Source organism: Pseudorasbora parva, chromosome 2, assembly GCF_024679245.1.
Source record: "Pseudorasbora parva isolate DD20220531a chromosome 2, ASM2467924v1, whole genome shotgun sequence".
NCBI lineage: Eukaryota > Metazoa > Chordata > Actinopteri > Cypriniformes > Gobionidae > Pseudorasbora > Pseudorasbora parva.
In genome coordinates, this window is record NC_090173.1 from 64,638,752 (window position 1) to 64,656,996 (window position 18,245).

The 18,245-nt window shown below is 41.5% G+C and overlaps 1 long non-coding RNA gene and 1 pseudogene across 2 annotated transcripts; one reads left to right on the forward strand and one right to left on the reverse strand.

The window, feature by feature from the left end:
* LOC137048054 (stonustoxin subunit alpha-like) overlaps positions 1-18,245 on the reverse strand; it is a 185,094-nt pseudogene that overhangs the window by 140,738 nt on the left and 26,111 nt on the right.
* On the forward strand, positions 1,481-3,315 carry LOC137048062 (uncharacterized). 2 transcript variants are annotated; one of them, XR_010899309.1, is made up of 3 exons: positions 1,481-2,450; positions 2,582-2,746; positions 2,856-3,315. It is a non-coding gene; the product is annotated as an uncharacterized lncRNA (long non-coding RNA). The 2 variants fall into 2 exon arrangements; XR_010899311.1 differs by having other exon boundaries at positions 1,483-2,450; positions 2,638-2,746; positions 2,856-3,314.

Here is an 18,245-nt window from a genome sequence, read left to right on the forward strand (position 1 = left end):
TGATTAAAGTATTGTACTTCACTACATTTTAAACCACATCCGTTACTGAGTAAAAATAAATCATTAGTGCAAAGAGGGGAGGAAAAACGCGATCCGGAAATGACTAATATTGAATAGAGGGCGCGGGGCGCGGGAGAGAACATGCACGCAAATATCAGATGGAGACGAACGAGACAGACGTCAGTGACGCAGACCCAGGTGAAAGCAAAACGCCGTCGTGAACTCCTGGCTAGTGTGGAAATACTTTGGATATAGAAAAAAATAATGTGGTGTTGTCCTGGAGGATATCAAATTTGCACAAAATGTGGATGCAAATGAAGAAACACATAGAACATGTTCGGGAACACATCCCTCTGTGCAAATAAAGGTATGTTTATAACTTAGGCCGATTGATTTCTGTGACGCAGAGGGAATCCCGGAATCCAGTCATGAACATTAAATTTACATTACAAGGTAGAATTCACGTAATACACGCAAACTGGTGGATGAAAGAAAAACTCGAATGTAGAGCTGCAGGCCTTAGAAATAAATCAAATCGCGACATGGTCTGGGAATATTAAAGCACAAAACATTGCTATATGAATAAATGATCTGCTTGTTCTCTCTCTGTGAATGAGCTGCTCCGTCTACTACATATGCACTCTATTATTCTTAAACATTTTTACGAATTAATGATAAAAATAAGTTGTTAATCTAATTCATAATAATTTATTGAATTTAGTTTATTAGACATGTTTTATTGTTTATTAGATAAGTTTTAATAAACAGAATAAACAAATGGTTTTAAGTTTGTTATAATAAAGCATTTGTTCAAAAAAATAAAAAAGACCAATCTTTTTCATTCATTTAACATCATTTTAACACTGCATGAAAAGTGGGATTTTCGTCAGTAAGCGGCACTGTAGATTGTCGTGGAAGATCAGGTTTACGACTGCACACGGCAGTTTGCAGGCGACACCGAAAACTGCCGTGAATTGTCAGAAATTGACGTGGGCCTTGCTTGGCAGTTGTCCCCCCCAAGACCCCCCTTCCCTTAACTCCAGGGGAGGCTTTAACATGTAAATGAACATGCTGTGAGCTATACAAATGCAAATCAGGGTAGCAGGAGTTTTAACCCGTGACATTTAAAAGGTATTAACTTCCTTCTAAAAAAATCTCTTAGATAGATCAGGCTCAGTATAGCCTAATTGTAAAATCTTAAACTTAAGCTTGAATTTATATATTTGATGAAAGTATTCTAGATTATTTATTGTGTGTCATTTGCAATCAGTCCCCGTGAATTCAGTGCGACTCGCAATTTTGACCAATCACCGCAACTTTTACCAATCATTGCGGTCTCCTGCTAATAAGCGGCGTCATACATCAGCAAACTTTATATATCATATATCATTGCCTGTCAAAATTAACGTGTTAACGCAAATTAATTTTAACGGCACCACACACACACATATATATATACAGGGGTTGACATTAACTTTTTTGCTCACCGGCCACCGTGGCTAGTGGTTTTCCAAAGTTACTAGCCACTCAGCATTTTCACTGGCCACAATTTTGCTGTTTGGAAATGACATTGTATATGTTTAAAGTTGACTTTGGCATATATAAATTACTTGATTTTGAATCATTTTACTTTATTTAGAAGATTTAAAACCCTTTCAAACTTTCAAATGCAGAATGACCCCCCAAATCTTGTATATCAGCTGGGATGTACAGGTGGGCAAGGGGTGGGCAATATAATAGATTATAATAGAATATAATAGGCTAATATGAGAAAGGTAATATGACAGGCTATGAGTTATTTTAGTTAGGATATATATATATAATTTAAAAAATACCCTAAGCAAATTACAAAAACAATAGTTATTAAAAATAAAATAAAAATTCCGATACTAATACGACACAATGTAATTTATTGAATGTAATTGTCATTGGATACGACTTTCATCGAAAAGAATGTAACAAAATGTGGGCGTGGTCTGTGTTGTGAAATGAAACCACATTAAAATTTCCCTTAAACTGCGTTTGAAACATACAGCAAAGCAGCGACAGAGGAAAACACAGAGCCTGATATTATGCAAACATTTACCAATAATGTGGAAAGCGTTTTAAATCTGTTCAGTGGAAAATCCGCTGTGACGAATCTGTCCTCGTCTAACATCTGCTGTAAATCCAGGTAAAACTAGCTGCGTGCACGCGCCCGTCCCCAGATAACATGATCCCCAGATGATCCGTAACACCGGCGGGAAGAAACAGCTGAATGCTATCATTGGGCTATCTCGTCAGCTTGCTCAGTTTGCTGTCGATTTTAACGAGCAGTTAACTTTAGTAATCTCCAGGTTGCTGTCCATAGATGATAGGTTGCTTGCTTTGGAGTCGAAAAACTGTGTGGAAGATACTAACTTTAAGAAGAGAAGACGAGTGCCTAAGAGAAGACCAGTCCTAAGATTGCGGTAAGACTGTTATCTAAGCTAAAGTAACCTAAAGCAAAGCTTTTTTAGTAGCACAAGCTGAAATTAGCCTTGTAAAAGAACAAATGTAAGTTGCTTTATAAAAGTGTTTTCTTTTTCTGGTCATTTTACAGGAAGCAGTACGCCGTCTTCACAACTTCGTCATAACACTCATTTAATTGTTTTCCAGCTGCATGTAAGACACAGAGACAGTACGCAGGAGGTACAAACATCCAGTTCTTGCATCGCACGCAGAAGCTGTGAAGAGTTCAGCTCGGAGTCGATTGAGAAGAAAGAGGGTAAGATTTATTAGATTAGATCCGTTTTTGGTCAGTGTGACTATTTTTCAGGTGCATTTTACGCAGTACATCGCGCAATACTGATTGTCTTTATTGTTTGTTTTTACAGCTGCTACAAGCAAGAAAGAGTGTGTTAGCTGAGGATGAGGTGGGCCTTTGGAAGTGCGCTACCATAGACCTGATGTCTGATGAGGAAGACGGCATCGTTCGCGCGGTGTCTGGATGGACTGTTCGACCAGCCAGGAGCTCGCCGAGCTCTGTGCCACGCTGCAATCGAGATTAGAGGCGATTCCAAAGAACAGGGCAACGCACGACAGACGTCTGAAAAATGGACTGAAATCAGACAGAATGGCGCTAGTTACCTACAGCTCTGAAGCGGAAAACAGAGACTTCATGGTGCTGTAGGATTTTGGGCTTCTCGTGAGCTTCCTATTGTTGTGTGGGCAGATCTCACACGTTTTGCATTTGGTTGTGTGTTTGTGTTTGTTCTAATAAAGCTCTTTCTTTGAATAAACTGCACGTCCCTGGCATATTTTCCTTTCCTCAATAAATGAATGTCCTTGATGGTTATAATAGCGTAGTCCATAGGATAACAATGACATGAATATAAAACAATAGCATATCACATGAATATGAATATATACAATTAAAAAATAATATGCAAATCATGATTTTATATATATGTGTGTAAAATTATTATAATTTGGGGGTTTAAATTTATTAATTTATTACCCAGGTTGACCAATAGTAACAGATCTGCCAACCAATCACGAGTGATATTTCTTGTTTCAATGTAGTAGTTTCAACCAATACTGAGTGAGGAAATTCAAGCCATTCCGGCAAGGCGCCGCCCAGAGCTGCTATTCATATGCTAATTAGAGCCATTAGCGCCGGCGCCAGCATGCCTCCGCAAGCTCCACATACGTCATGGTTCGTTTCCGTCAATATGTGGCACAGACGAACGCGACGTTCACAGGCTGTAAACTGACGTTAATTGTCGAAAATCAGGGAGATTTCCGGCCGTTTACGGGGACTAAAATCCCACTTTTCATGCAGTGTAACTAGTGATAATAACCATCATTTAATAATAGGTACAGTAAATGTTTAATTGATGTTTTCTGAGATAGTTGTCATATCGTGAAAATCTCATCCTATCACAACCCTACAGGGGAGAGTACTCCACCCCCACTGTTAAAAAAGTAACTAAGTAACTTTTACTCTGAGTACATTTTAAATGAGCTACTTTTTACTTTTACTTGAGTAAATTTTTAGACCAGTAATTTTACTTGTACTTAAGTAAAATTTCATTGAAGTAACAGTACTTTTACTTGAGTAGAATATTTTGTTACTCTTTCCACCTCTGAATATTGTAACGTTATGCTAAGTAATGTTATGCTATATTAGGCAGCTACATGTGCTAGTCATACATGCTTCATGAAAACATAAACCGAAAAAATGTATAATCAAAAGAAAATATTACCTGTCCAGCAGAAATACAGCCAGCAATGAGTCGTTTTTCAGCCCCTTTATGTCCCTCAGTTCTTGTCATCGTTGGAAAGCCACGCTGATATTTACTCATGTTTGATTTCTTTGTTTATCCAAAGACTTGTGCATTGTGCATTGCCTTTACATGTAGGCCTACTGCCTTCCTTTTTTTTTTTTTTTTTGGCCTCCGCTGACTGCAAAACCCGGCACCGTGCATTTTGAATGCTTTTGCTCTTCCTAGGGTTAGGGTTAGGAAAGCGGTGGTTGCTATGGTAGCGTGAAAATAATGAAAATAATGAGCGGTGTTTATTGCAGATGAAACATTCTAGAGTCACTTGATTTTTATACTCTCTTTTTCAGAGTACTTGCATTTTAATTATGTATTGACATATAAAGAAAGTTTAAACAAATTTGGACAAAAGTGTTTTAGATCATTCCTACCTACCCTACCTTTAAATGATTACCTCACAGAACTGTTTGAACAGTTTCTTCTTTTTAATTTAACGACTTCATTACGTTTTGTCATGTCATGCTCTTCTCGAAAGTCAGAAATCCGGACCAAACTGTAAAAAGGTATTTTAGAGAACCTTTTTTTTTTTTTTTTTTTTTTTTTTTTTTAAATATAACATCAATACCTTACAGTAAGCTATATTAAATACTGTATAATGACTATTTCATGCCATCTTATATTCTGGGAAGAGAAAATTTATCATGATTAAGCTAGATCTGCTTATTTCTCAACTCTTTTAGTAGAAAACAAACACAACTCTAAGTATTTATTCGATACAGTGGCTAAATTATCAAAAAATAAAGCTTCAGCTTCTGATGTTTGTAAACAACACAGCAGTAATGACTTTATGAACTTCTTTACTAGTAAGATTGATAATATTAGGAATAAAATTATAACCATGCAGCCGTCTACTACTGTATCACTTCAGACAGAGCATTGTAGGGTCACTGAGGAAAAATTACACTCATTCACTACTATAGGAGAACACACACACACACACACACACATACACACACACACACATACACACACACACACACACACACACACACACACACACACACACACACACACTGCTATAGGAGGAGAAAAATTGGCTAAACTTGTAAAATCATCAAAATCAACAACATGTATGCTTGACCCTATACCGACTAGGCTATTAAAAGAGATACTTCCAGAGGTCATAGATCCTCTGCTTAATATCATTAATTCATCTTTGACATTAGGATATGTACCGAAAACTTTTAAGTTGGCCATAATTAAACCACTTATTAAAAAACCGCAACTTGATCCTAAAGAATTTGTCAATTACAGGCCAATCTCTAATCTACCCTTTCTATCACAAATACTAGAAAAGGCCGTGTCTTCACAATTATGCTCCTTCTTAGAAAGAAATGGTATATGTGAGGATTTCCAGTCAGGATTTAGACCCTATCATAGTACTGAGACTGCTCTAATTAGAGTTACAAATGATTTACTCTTATCATCTGATCGTGGTTGTATCTCTCTATTAGTGTTACTCGATCTTAGCGCTGCATTCGATACTATCGACCACAATATTCTTCTGAATAGACTTGAGTTATGTTGGCATTAGTGGAACTGCTTTGGCATGGTTTAAATCGTACTTATCTGACCGTTATCAGTTTGTAGCAGTAAATGAAGAGATGTCACACCGATCACAAGTTCAGTCTGGAGTACCGCAAGGCTCAGTGTTAGGACCGCTGCTCTTCACCCTGTATCTGCTCCACTGGGAGATATCATTAGGAAGCATGGCGTTAGTTTTCATTGTTATGCTGACGATACTCAGCTCTATATTTCCTCACGCCCTGACGAAACCTACCAATTCACAAGATTAACGGAATGCAGTGCTGATATAAAAAATTGGATGAATAGTAATTTCCTGCAACTTAATTCAGATAACATTGAATTTTTAATTATTGGACAGAAAAGCTCCACAAGTAGTAACCGAGAATACTGATTAACACTTGATGACTGCTCTGTCAAGCCCTCGTCATCAGTGAGGAACCTGGGTGTGCTCTTTGATACCAATCTTTCATTTGAAAGCCCCGTTTCTAGCATCTGTAAAACCGCATTCTATCATCTTAAAAATATATCTAAATTACGGCACATGCTTTCAATGCAAAATGCTGAACAGTTAGTACATGCGTTCATGAGCTCAAGGCTAGATTATTGTAATGCTCTACTGGGTGGTTGCCCTGCTCGCTTAATAAACAAACTCCAGCTGGTCCAAAATGCAGCAGCTCGAGTTCTTACTAGAACCAGGAAGTATGATCATATTAGTCCAGTTCTGTCAACACTGCACTGGCTCCCTATTAAACATCGCATACATTTTAAAATCTTGCTTATTACTTACAAAGCACTAAATAGTTTAGCTCCCCGGTACTTAAGCGAGCTCTTAACACATTATACTCCATCACGTCTATTGCGGTCTCAAAACTCTGGCCAGTTGATAATACCTAGAATATCTAAATCAACTGCAGGCGGTCGATCATTTTCCTATTTAGCTCCTAAACTGTGGAATAGTCTTCCTAGCATTGTTCGGGAAGCAGACACACTCTGTCAGTTTAAATCTAGACTAAAAACACATCTCTTTACTATGGCATACACACAGAACATTATTAACTCTCATTATTCAGATCAATTGACTGATTGTTAGGCTGCATTAACTAGGTCAGCCGGAAACAGGAACACTTCCCATAACACCTGATGTACTCGTTACATCATAAAAAGAGTGGCATCTACGCTAATGTTAGTCTCTCTGTTTATCCCGAGGTTTATCCCGGATCTGGGCCCTGTCCGGATCGGATGGTGGACCTGCCTGGACATGACCAACGCATCCTGGAGTGTCTGCTGAGCCGTGTCAAATGGTGTCTCCTCCGAATTTGCCTCACTGGCACGTCATGCTCAAAACCCGTCTTCGGCGCAATAATTCCGATCTTTCATGTATTCATACTCTTGTGTAATCGACGCCCCATCCTAAATAAATCCATCTCATCCGTGATACCATGAAATTTTGAATATTCCAATCTAATATGATTTCCTGTAAGGTTGCCAGAATAATAATCTTACACGGTGTGTTCATGGGCCAGAGGAGAACTGGCACCCCGACTGAGTCTGGTTTCTCCCAAGGTTTATTTTTCTTCATCATGTCCTGATGGAGTTTTGGTTCCTTGCCACTGTCGCCTTTGGCTTGGCTTGCTCAGTTGGGGACACTAAAAATATGATTAAAGTTATTCAACTTATTATACAAATAAAATGTATGAATTAGGTCTTATTTTATTCTATAAACTATAATACTGATCTGCCAACATTGTTGCTATATGATAAATTAAAATAAGCTGATAACATCACTGTTTACTCCAGAACGACTGTACAGCCAAATCTAATTTTGTCGCAATATTATCCTGTTTGACACTGTGAAGCTGCTTTGACACAATCGTGATTGTAAAAGCACTATATAAATAAAGTTGATTGATTGATTGATTGATTCTGCAAACCTCAAAGGCCATGATTTCATTAAATAAACGTGAGCTTCACATTTCAGATTCTGAGCATTTTACCGCCTGCACACTACAATGCTTAAGAAGGTTTAAGTTCAGAGCAGTGTGCGGTCAATGAATGACGTGCATTATAATGCCAAGCAAATTCTTATGATCAGTGTGTAACGCTTTGACCCAGATAACTCGTTGAATCATAAAAAATAAAGAGCGTGAAGGCAAAAAAGTCTGCATTTCACACGTTTAATGACAGACATGCAATGCCTCATACATCTGCCTCAATTTCTTTACAAAAAGAGTACATACTTTTAGATCATAGTAAAAGTAGGTGAATTGGGACGCAGACAGTATCTCCCTCATAAGAATTTGAAGCAGCATCCTGCAATAATCAAACAGACATTTCAAAATAAGAGTCCCCGTTGGATACACAATTTGTTTCTCCATTCGTTCATTTAACCTTTTCTCCTCTATTGCAGAAGTGTCGTTCCCTCTGCTCCCGCTGGAGCTCAGTTTCTCTGGCTAATTTCTCCACTGCCGCAGCAGTGCTGTTCCCTCTCCTCCCGCAGGAGCTCAGTTTCTCTGGCTAATTTCACCACTGCCGCTGCAGTGCTGTTTCCTCTGCTCCCGCTGGAGCTCAGCCTCTCTGGCTAATTTCTCCACTGCCGCAGCAGTGCTGTTTCCTCTGCTCCCGCTGGAGCTCAGTTTCTCTGGCTAATTTCTCCACTGCCGCAGCAGTGCTGTTCCCTCCGCTCCCGCTGGAGCTCAGCCTCTCTGGCTAATTTCTCCACTGCCGCTGCAGTGCTGTTTCCTCTGGAGCTCAGCCTCTCTGGCTAATTTCTCCACTGCCGCAGCAGTGCTGTTCCCTCTGCTCCCGCTGGAGCTCAGTTTCTCTGGCTAATTTCTCCACTGCCGCTGCAGTGCTGTTTCCTCTGGAGCTCAGCCTCTCTGGCTAATTTCTCCACTGCCGCAGCGGTGCTGTTCCCTCTGCTCCCGCTGGAGCTCAGTTTCTCTGGCTAATTTCTCCACTGCCGCAGCGGTGCTGTTCCCTCTGCTTCTGCAGGAGCTCAACCGCTCTGGCTAATTTCTCCACTGCCGCAGCGGTGCTGTTCCCTCTGCTTCTGCAGGAGCTCAACCTCTCAGGCTAATTTCTCCACTGCCGCTGCAGTGCTGTTCCCTCTGCTTTTGCAGGAGCTCAGCCTCTCTGGCTAATTTCTCCACTGCCGCAGCAGTGCTGTTCCCTCTGCTTCTGCAGGAGCTCAGCCTTTCTGGCTAATTTCTCCACTGCCGCAGCAGTGCTGTTCCCTCTGCTCCTGCAGGAGCTCAGCCTTTCTGGATAATTTATCCACTGCCGCAGCGGTGCTGTTCCCTCTGCTCCCGCTGGAGCTCAGCCTTTCTGGATAATTTATCCACTGCCGCAGCGGTGCTGTTCCCTCTGCTTCCGCAGGAGCTCAACCTCTCTGACTAATTTCTCCACTGCCGCAGCAGTGCTGTTCCCTCTGCTCCCACAGGAGCTCAGTTTCTCTGGCTAATTTCTCCACTGCCACAGCAGTGCTGTTCCCTCTGCTCCCACAGGAGCTCAACCTCTCTGGCTAATTCCTCCACTGCCGCAGCGGTGCTGTTCCCACTGCTCTAGCTGGAGCTCAGCCTTTCTGGATAATTTATCCACTGCCGCAGCGGTGCTGTTCCCTCTGCTCCCACAGGAGCTCAACATCTCTGGCTAATTTCTCCACTGCCGCAGCAGTGCTGTTCCCTCTGCTCCCACAGGAGCTCAACATCTCTGGCTAATTTCTCCACTGCCGCAGCAGTGCTGTTCCCTCTGCTTCTGCAGGAACTCAACCTTTCTGGCTAATTTCTCCACTGCCGCAGCAGTGCTGTTCCCTCTGATTCTGCAGGAGCTCAGCCTTGCTGGCTAATTTCTCCACTGCCGCTGCAGTGCTGTTTCCTCTGCTCCCGCTGGAGCACAGCCTTTCTGGCTAATTTCTCCACTGCCGCTGCAGTGCTGTTTCCTCTGCTCCTGCTGGAGCTCAGTTTCTCAGGCTAATTTCTACACTGCCGCTGCAGTGCTGTTCCCTCTGCTTCCACAGACGCCCAACCTCTCTGGCTAATTTCTCCACTGCCGCAGCAGTGCTGTTTCCTCTGCTCCCATTGGAGTTCAGCCTCTCTGGCTAAATTCTCCACTGCCATAGCAGTTCTTTTTCCTCTGCTCCCCCTGGAGCTCAGCTTCTCTGGCTAATTTCTCCACTGCCGCAGCAGTGCTGTTCCCTCTGCTTCTGCAGGAACTCAACCTTTCTGGCTAATTTCTCCACTGCCGCAGCAGTGCTGTTCCCTCTGATTCTGCAGGAGCTCAGCCTTGCTGGCTAATTTCTCCACTGCCGCTGCAGTGCTGTTTCCTCTGCTCCCGCTGGAGCACAGCCTTTCTGGCTAATTTCTCCACTGCCGCTGCAGTGCTGTTTCCTCTGCTCCTGCTGGAGCTCAGTTTCTCAGGCTAATTTCTACACTGCCGCTGCAGTGCTGTTCCCTCTGCTTCCACAGACGCCCAACCTCTCTGGCTAATTTCTCCACTGCCGCAGCAGTGCTGTTTCCTCTGCTCCCATTGGAGTTCAGCCTCTCTGGCTAAATTCTCCACTGCCATAGCAGTTCTTTTTCCTCTGCTCCCCCTGGAGCTCAGCTTCTCTGGCTAATTTCTCCTCTGCCGCAGCAGTGCTGTTTCCTCTACTCCTGCAGGAGCTCAGCCTCTCTGACTAATTTCTCCATTGCCACAGCTGTGTTCCCTTCCAGAACCTTCCGATCCTACGTAACCACTTGGAAATGTTCAAAGTATTCCACTTTCTATTAATCTCTGCAAATTTCCCTCCTTTTAATCACCTAACAAGTTTCCTACCTTAATATTGTTAAGGGCCTCTAATTTGGTCTATCAAAGGCTACTTGAGCGGTCTCCAATTTTTCCACAACTGATTTATGGCCCTCCCTCCCCAGAGAATTCACAAACCTCCCTCCTGATCAAAAGGTTTCTGCAATCATAGCCCATCCACCCTGACAGCAGATAACCCATAACACTACATATATGCACAAAATGCATTCATACCTTTCTTACAGGCTATCAGCCCCTTTACACAGACAATACACTCAGTACCATGTTTGTTTGCAATTTCTGAGCATCTAAGGAAGCTAAAAAAGGCTATCACATCCAAATTTGACCATAAAGTCCCCCTCACCATCTCAGACCTATCAGTTCTTAGATTATGAAACCACATCATACTTAATCAAACAAAGCAAGACAGACCAAGCCAAAAAAGCCCATTTTGAGCTACATTTTCAACATCTACCCAATTCAGCCATTCCAAACTGTTCTTGCATACCTCCAAACGAGGAGATTTCAGGCTGAATCTCTTTCTGATCCCATTTTCATAGATGCCTCTAACAAACCCATCACATGCTTCTGGTTAACAAATCTGTTCTCCAGCAATCAGGCACCTCAGTGCAAAACTTTTCAAGCCACTCCTTCCGCATAGGGGCATCAACAACAGCAGTGCAAAAAGGACTCTCCCAGCAGCAGATCCAAGCTCTCAGAAGATGGTCTTCTCACGCTTTCCAAAGCTACATCAGGACCGACAGGTATTACATCAGTAAGCTCATCAAACCCTTATTAATTAATAACCCTTATTTAAAAAAAACCCTATCCTATCTTTTCTCTTGTTTCCAACTAGCGAGGCTCACCCATTCAATACAGTGAGTCTTGATCTCCTGTCGGATGCTGCAAGAGTTTCCTGGACAGTGGCTATTGTTTCTTTCTCCTCTTTCTTCATCTGGTGAGGCTCACTCATCCGATGCCTTGAGCTTGATCTCCCTTCGGATGCTGTGAAAACCCTCTAGGCCAGCATCCATCCTTTTCTTTCTCTGACCAGCAAGGATTCCCTTTCCGATGCCTTGAGAATTGTTTTCCCATCGGATGCCGCGAGGGCCCTCCAGGTTGCTATTTTTCTTTTTCCATCCAGCGAGGCTCGCTCGTCTGATACCGTGAGTCTTGATCTCCTTTCGGACACCTCAGAGCTCTCCAGGTCTATGCCTATCCCTTCTCTTTTTACCGTCCAGCAAGGCTTACCCGATACCGCTAGTCTTGATCTCCTTTCGGACGCTGCAAGAGCTCTCCTGGACGATCATTCATGCTTTACCTTCCACCTGTCCGCCAGCGAAGCTTACCCATCAGATACAGCGATTCTTGATCTCCCATCAGATGTCGACGAGAGCTTCCTGTGTTCCACATCTCCTCCACCGTACTGTTGGCAGTTAGAACCCACTCACCTGACTCCTCTACTCTTGGCAGAGGCTGGGTGGGCCACCTCGGTCAGTTGTTTCTTTTAATTGCGTCGCCCCCCGTCTATCGGTTGGTAGGACTCGCCTACCTGACACCACAAGTCTTGATCTCCTTTCAGATGCGACTGAGCCTTCCCGATCGGCCGTTCCAAACAACGCGCCCTCTGTCCACCAGCCGGGACGCTCCCAGCTGAGTTGGGTGGACTAAATTGTGTGCTCCCCTTTCTTTTGACTGGTAGGGTTTTTTCCCCATCTGATGCAGTAAGCCTTGGCCTCCGATTGAATGTCACAAAAGCCTTCCAGATCGGTCACCCTAAATTCTGACTGCTCCACACTTATCAGCCAGTAAGACCGATTCTGCCTGGCGCTGTGAGCTCCCATAAGAGGCAACATGGGTCCTCCCGGCCAGGTAGTTCCAATTCATCCTGCTTCTCAGTTATCAGCCGGTAGGGTTTTTTCCATCTGATACATTGAGCCTTAGCCTCCCATTGCATGTTGCAAGAGCCTTCCCGACCGGTTGCTCTAAACTAAGGCTGCTTCTATTCTTCAGCCAGCAGGGCTCGTCTGCCTGATGCCATGAGCTGCTCCATAAAAGGCAACACGGGCCCTCCTGGCCAGGTAACCAGGCAGCCCACCATTTCTATGCGTATTTGGGGGGTCTCTGGTAGCTGTCCTTGTCTCTTTGCTTTTTTGGGGAGATACTTTGGGTTCGGGCAAGATTTCCCAGCCCGGAGCCTTCCCCGTACAGCACGCCAAATACGCATAATCTTTATTCTATTTGATGTAAGTGTGAACTTGTGAATTACAACATGTTTTTTGAATCGATGTTCATTGTAGCCAATCACAGACATTTAATGAGCAGGTGAGCACAATGGACAACCAGAGGTGTTTAGGATTCTGCTCAAAAGCACTTAAAGTGTCACTTTTTTTACAATTACAGTACCGACTTTGTATCGTGGTCGGTACATTTGACAACAATAGGCCATGGAAGGACATAAACCCGCAGTATCCTAAAAGAGGTCTCAAGCACTCTTGAATTTGTCTAAAGGTATTGTTAAACTGTTTCCAAACTAATAAAGAAAATAGATCCATCATTCTCATATGGAACGTCCCATGTATCACTTCTTTTTTGTCCAGTATTATTAGGCTCTATGATATACTTTATGCTTTGATAGACAGGTTTCCATCCAATTCATTTGAATACGTAAAAATTTACAAAAAAAACAACAACAATTATTCGCGTTAACGCAAATTAATTTTAACGCCACTACATTTATTACCCCGCGTTAATTCAGGGCAGGGCAGTTATTGCCTACATAAGCTACCATATTTTCTGTTAGAATTCTAACTTTTATTAGACTCCAGGTCTATAAGAAAGAAAAGAGCGTTTTTTCGCTGAGCACATTCTCTGCAGTCCGAGCGCGATCCACTGCAAGCTCACTCTCGTTCCGTCATATCTGAGGTAAACAATTAACACCATCACCACTTACAGTACACATGCTTTATTGAACTAAATACATTGCAATTGGCTCAAACTAATAAGCAGGTTACTTTTCTGATCAAGAGCACTCCCGAGTCCATGTTTCTCTCACTGTTCGCGTGAATCGCGGCACAGTTCGGTGCACACACACAAAATACCGGCAGTTTAACAGGGAAATGCGCAGCTCTTAAAGGGGCAACACTATATTTCAGCTCATAAAGGGGCCACACTATGTTCCTACTCATGGAATATGGACCCCCTTCCAGGTATGGTGTGGTTCTGGTGCGCTCACCGGTCCGCATGACTACTTTCACATTACCAATTTTTCATACGAACTGTGCCCTGCTCTGAATTAAACTGCCAGTGTAAAAACTCCCTTTATATTCTTAAAATGAGAGAAATCACTGCTTATTCTTAATTTTTAAGTTTAGGCTTAAGAGACATGAAAAATGTCTTTGATAAACATCTATGAACTTTGATACGTCTAGTCTTTATGCTGTATTATTGATTATTATTAAATAAGTATGGTTTCACTAATAATAAATGTACATTTGCATAAAGCATGCCTATTTGTCCATTCCATGTTGATTAGAGTATTAAAAACTTAATTTAAACTTAATTTAAGATGCATTTAAGGGTCCATCAAAGCCTACCTGAGCGGCATCCCCAGAGATAAATAAATCACAAAACTCCCTTCTGATCAAAGAGATTCAGCGATCACAGCCCATCTGCCCCAACAGCAGACAACCCCATAACACTAGACGTTCTCACAAATGTGTCCATACACTTTGTACAAGTAACCAGCCCCTCTATGCAGCCTGCACACCAAGGTTATTATAGTTTTGCTTTTTAAAATTAGTTTTTATTTTATTATCGTTTTTAATTTTGCTACAAATTTCAGTTTAGTTTTAGTTAGTTTTACAAATGGTTTTGCTAGTTTTAGTTTAGTTTTTATTTTGCAAATACATTTCTATTTAGTTTTTATTTATTTAGTTTCAGTTTTAGTTTTAGTAATTATAGTTTAGCAGAGTTACCATAATGAAGTGTAGAGACCAAATCAAGGTTTTTAATTTCAGCAAAGTTTAATTAACAGATTAGAGTTTAATCTTACTAAACATCCTTAAGTGAAATAACTTGATAAACGAGCATTATTGTTTAAACCCAGGACAGTCTTACAAAACATGCATAAAGTTGGGTCTTCACCTTTGAGCAAAAAAGCTTGAGTCAAACTATGACCTATACAGGATCTATCTTAAAGAACAAAATAGATGCAATGTAAAATATAAAAGTAAAAATTATAAATTCCAGACAAACTCACTCATAACAGATGAAATATTGTTAAACAATTAAAAGCTTATTTTAATTTCTTCAGTAGTACAATGTAGGCTAGCAGTGTCTACACACTGTTTTGCTCTGTGTGTGTGTGTGTGTGTGTGTGTGTGTGTGTGTGTGTGTGTGTGTGTGTGTGTGTGTGTGTGTGTGTGTGTGTGTGTGTGTGTTTGTGTGTGTGTGTGTGTGTGTACATGTTTTTCTAGCCTGGTGAGGACTTCAAACTGAATGCACACAGACTCGTGTCACCGTGGGGACCTAAATTGAGGTCCCCATGGGTACAAAAGCTTATAAATCATACATAATGAGTTCTTTTGAAAATGTAAAAATGTAGAAAGTTTCCTGTGATGGGTAGGTTTAGGGGCAGGGGCAGTGTAGGGATATAGAATATATGGTTTGTATGGTATAAAAACCGTCTATATGGCAAGTCCCCACAAAGATAGCGCACCAGACATGTGTGTGCGTGTGTGTGTGTGTGTGTGTGTGTGTTTGTTGTGCAATAATTGTAAAGGGGACCAATGTCCTCACTTTTCTATTAAAATATTATGATAACTGACTAGAGGACATTGGACTGGTCCTCACTAGTTAAAAAGGCTTATAAATCGGCCAAAACATGTTTTTATTTAAATCTATTGTTTTGCATGTTCTTGGGATGGGTTGGTTTAGGGATAGGAATTGAGTTAGGAGATATAAAATATCATTAACCTGATATAAAATCAATGGAAGTCCATGCAATGTCCTCACTTATATAGTGAAACAAACCTGTGTGTGTGTGTGTGTGTGTCCTGGCATTCCCTACTTTGTGGGGAAATGTCTCCACACAGATAATAATATTATTAGTAGTAAATGATTATGATAACACCTTTGAGCCTGTCAATATTATGCAAACATGAAATCTCAAACGCACAGTAGGCTAGTAACGTTAATTGCTAATATAGTTTCTGACTTTTGCGCCTGCGTCTCTCGTCACGTAAGAAACGGCATTCTAAAACAGTGAGCTTAAAAGAAGTTCAACGTGCATCTCATTACCATGTGTTATTTCCCATTTCACTGCCACGGACGCATTAATTCTTTGTGAACTGCCGTTTAGGACTGGCGATGTGTTGACTGCACGCGTCCGTCACAGGGCAGCGGTTAATCTCCTCAGCTCACTTGACGCGCAGTAGCGCAACAGACACTCCCTCAACCGCCACAGTCAGATTTTCCACCACATTAAAGAGAGCTTATTAACAACGAAAACGAATATTTATTTTTGCTAATTATTATTTTATTTCAGTTAGTTTTTTAGTAAGAGTAGTTAGTTTCGTTTAGTTTAGGTTTTTTATTTATTCAGATTTTTAAATTTTATTTCAGTTTACAAAAATGTTTTTTGACCAATAGTTTTAGTCTTAGTTTCAGTTTTCGTTTACGAAAATAACTTTGCTGCACACTTGACACCATATTTATTTTAGTCTTTTTTAGTTTCCTAAGATGCTCAGAAATCACGATCACTTCCAAATTCTACCTTAAAATCCACTGCACTATCGCAGAACTATTAGTATTCAATGGCGAAACCATATCATACTTAAAATAAGTATGAAAGATCAAGCTAAAAAAATACATTTTCATAGACGTCTCCAACAAACCCATTACACGCTTCTGGTTCCAAAAACAGGTAAATTCTGTTCTCCGGAAATGGCACAGCACTGGCACAGCAACAACAGCAGCAAAAAAAGGCCTCTCCTCGCAGCAGATTCAAGCTCTTCGAAGATGGTCATCAGACGCTTTTCAAAGCTACATTAAGACCAACCGGTTCCACATCAGGAAAGCTCATCAAACCCTTATTATATATAAAAAATAAAAATAAAAAACGTCTTGGTTACGTATGATAACCCTCGTTCCCTGAAGGAGGGAACATAGACTTACGTCAGAAGGACCAACGACTTGGGATCACTCCTGGGAGCCCCTATCAGCTTCGAGATATAGAAAACGGGCCAATGAACATTGGCGTGCGTGCTTTGCATATCGCACCCCGCCCCGCTGCGCGGGTATAAGCCCGTCTCTTCCGGGATACCCTGAAATTTTGAATATTCCAATCTAATATGATTTCTGACCTGTAAGGTTGCCAGAATAATAATCTTACACGGTGTGTTAATAGGCCAGAGGAGAACTGGCACCCCGACTGAGTCTGGTTTCTCCCAAGGTTTATTTTTCTCCATCATGCCCGATGGAGTTTTGGTTCCTTGCCACTGTCGCCTTTGGCTTGGCTTGCTCAGTTGGGGACACTAAAAATATGATTAAAGTTGTTCAACTAATTATACAAACAAAATGTATGAATTAGGTCTTATTTAATTCTATAAACTATAATACTGATCTGCCAACATTGTCTCTCTATGATAAATTAAAATAAGCTGATAACATCACTGTTTTCTCCAGTACGACTGTACAGCCAAATCTAATTTTGTCGCAATATTATCCTATTTGACACTGTGAAGCTGCTTTGACACAATCGTGATTGTAAAAGCGCTATATAAATAAAGTTGATTGATTGATTGATATATATATATAAAGTGGATTTTATTTTATTTTATTTTTTTACTGAGGAGCCGAACTAGTGGCTCGGCCTGCAGTGATGGTACAGCAACTGTGGCGACGGGACGTACGTCTCCGTTCCCTCCTTCAGAGAACGAGGGTTACCATACAAAACCGAGACGTTTCATTTCAGTCGGTCACTTCTACGTATGTCGGAAGGCTTGCTGTCAAGGCGACCGAATCCAGCTCTATCCTGAGAAAAGAGATTCTCTGCGTGGGGCAGAGTTTGCTCTTTTCCCAGTTGACCCGAAGCCCCCAACTGGCTGAGGTGCCTGAGCACCATGTCCCTGTGTTAGCACAACTGTTCTCGCCACTGGGCAAGGATCAGCCAGTCGTCGAGGTAGTTGAGGATGCGAACATAACGCTCTCTCATGGGAGCAATGGCCGCCTCCGTGACTTTAATGGTTTAATTTGGTTAGTGCTAGAACATACAGTCTTGTTCAAAATAATAGCAGTACAATGTGACTAACCAGAATAATCAAGGTTTTTAGTATATTTTTTATTGCTACGTAGCAAACAAGTTACCAGTAGGTTCAGTAGATTGTCAGAAAACAAACAAGACCCAGCATTCATGATATGCACGCTCTTAAGGCTGTGCAATTGGGCAATTAGTTGAAAGGGGTGTGTTCAAAAAAATAGCAGTGTCTACCTTTGACTGTACAAACTCAAAACTATTTTGTACAAACATTTTTTTTTTCTGGGATTTAGCAATCCTGTGAATCACTAAACTAATATTTAGTTGTATGACCACAGTTTTTTAAAACTGCTTGACATCTGTGTGGCATGGAGTCA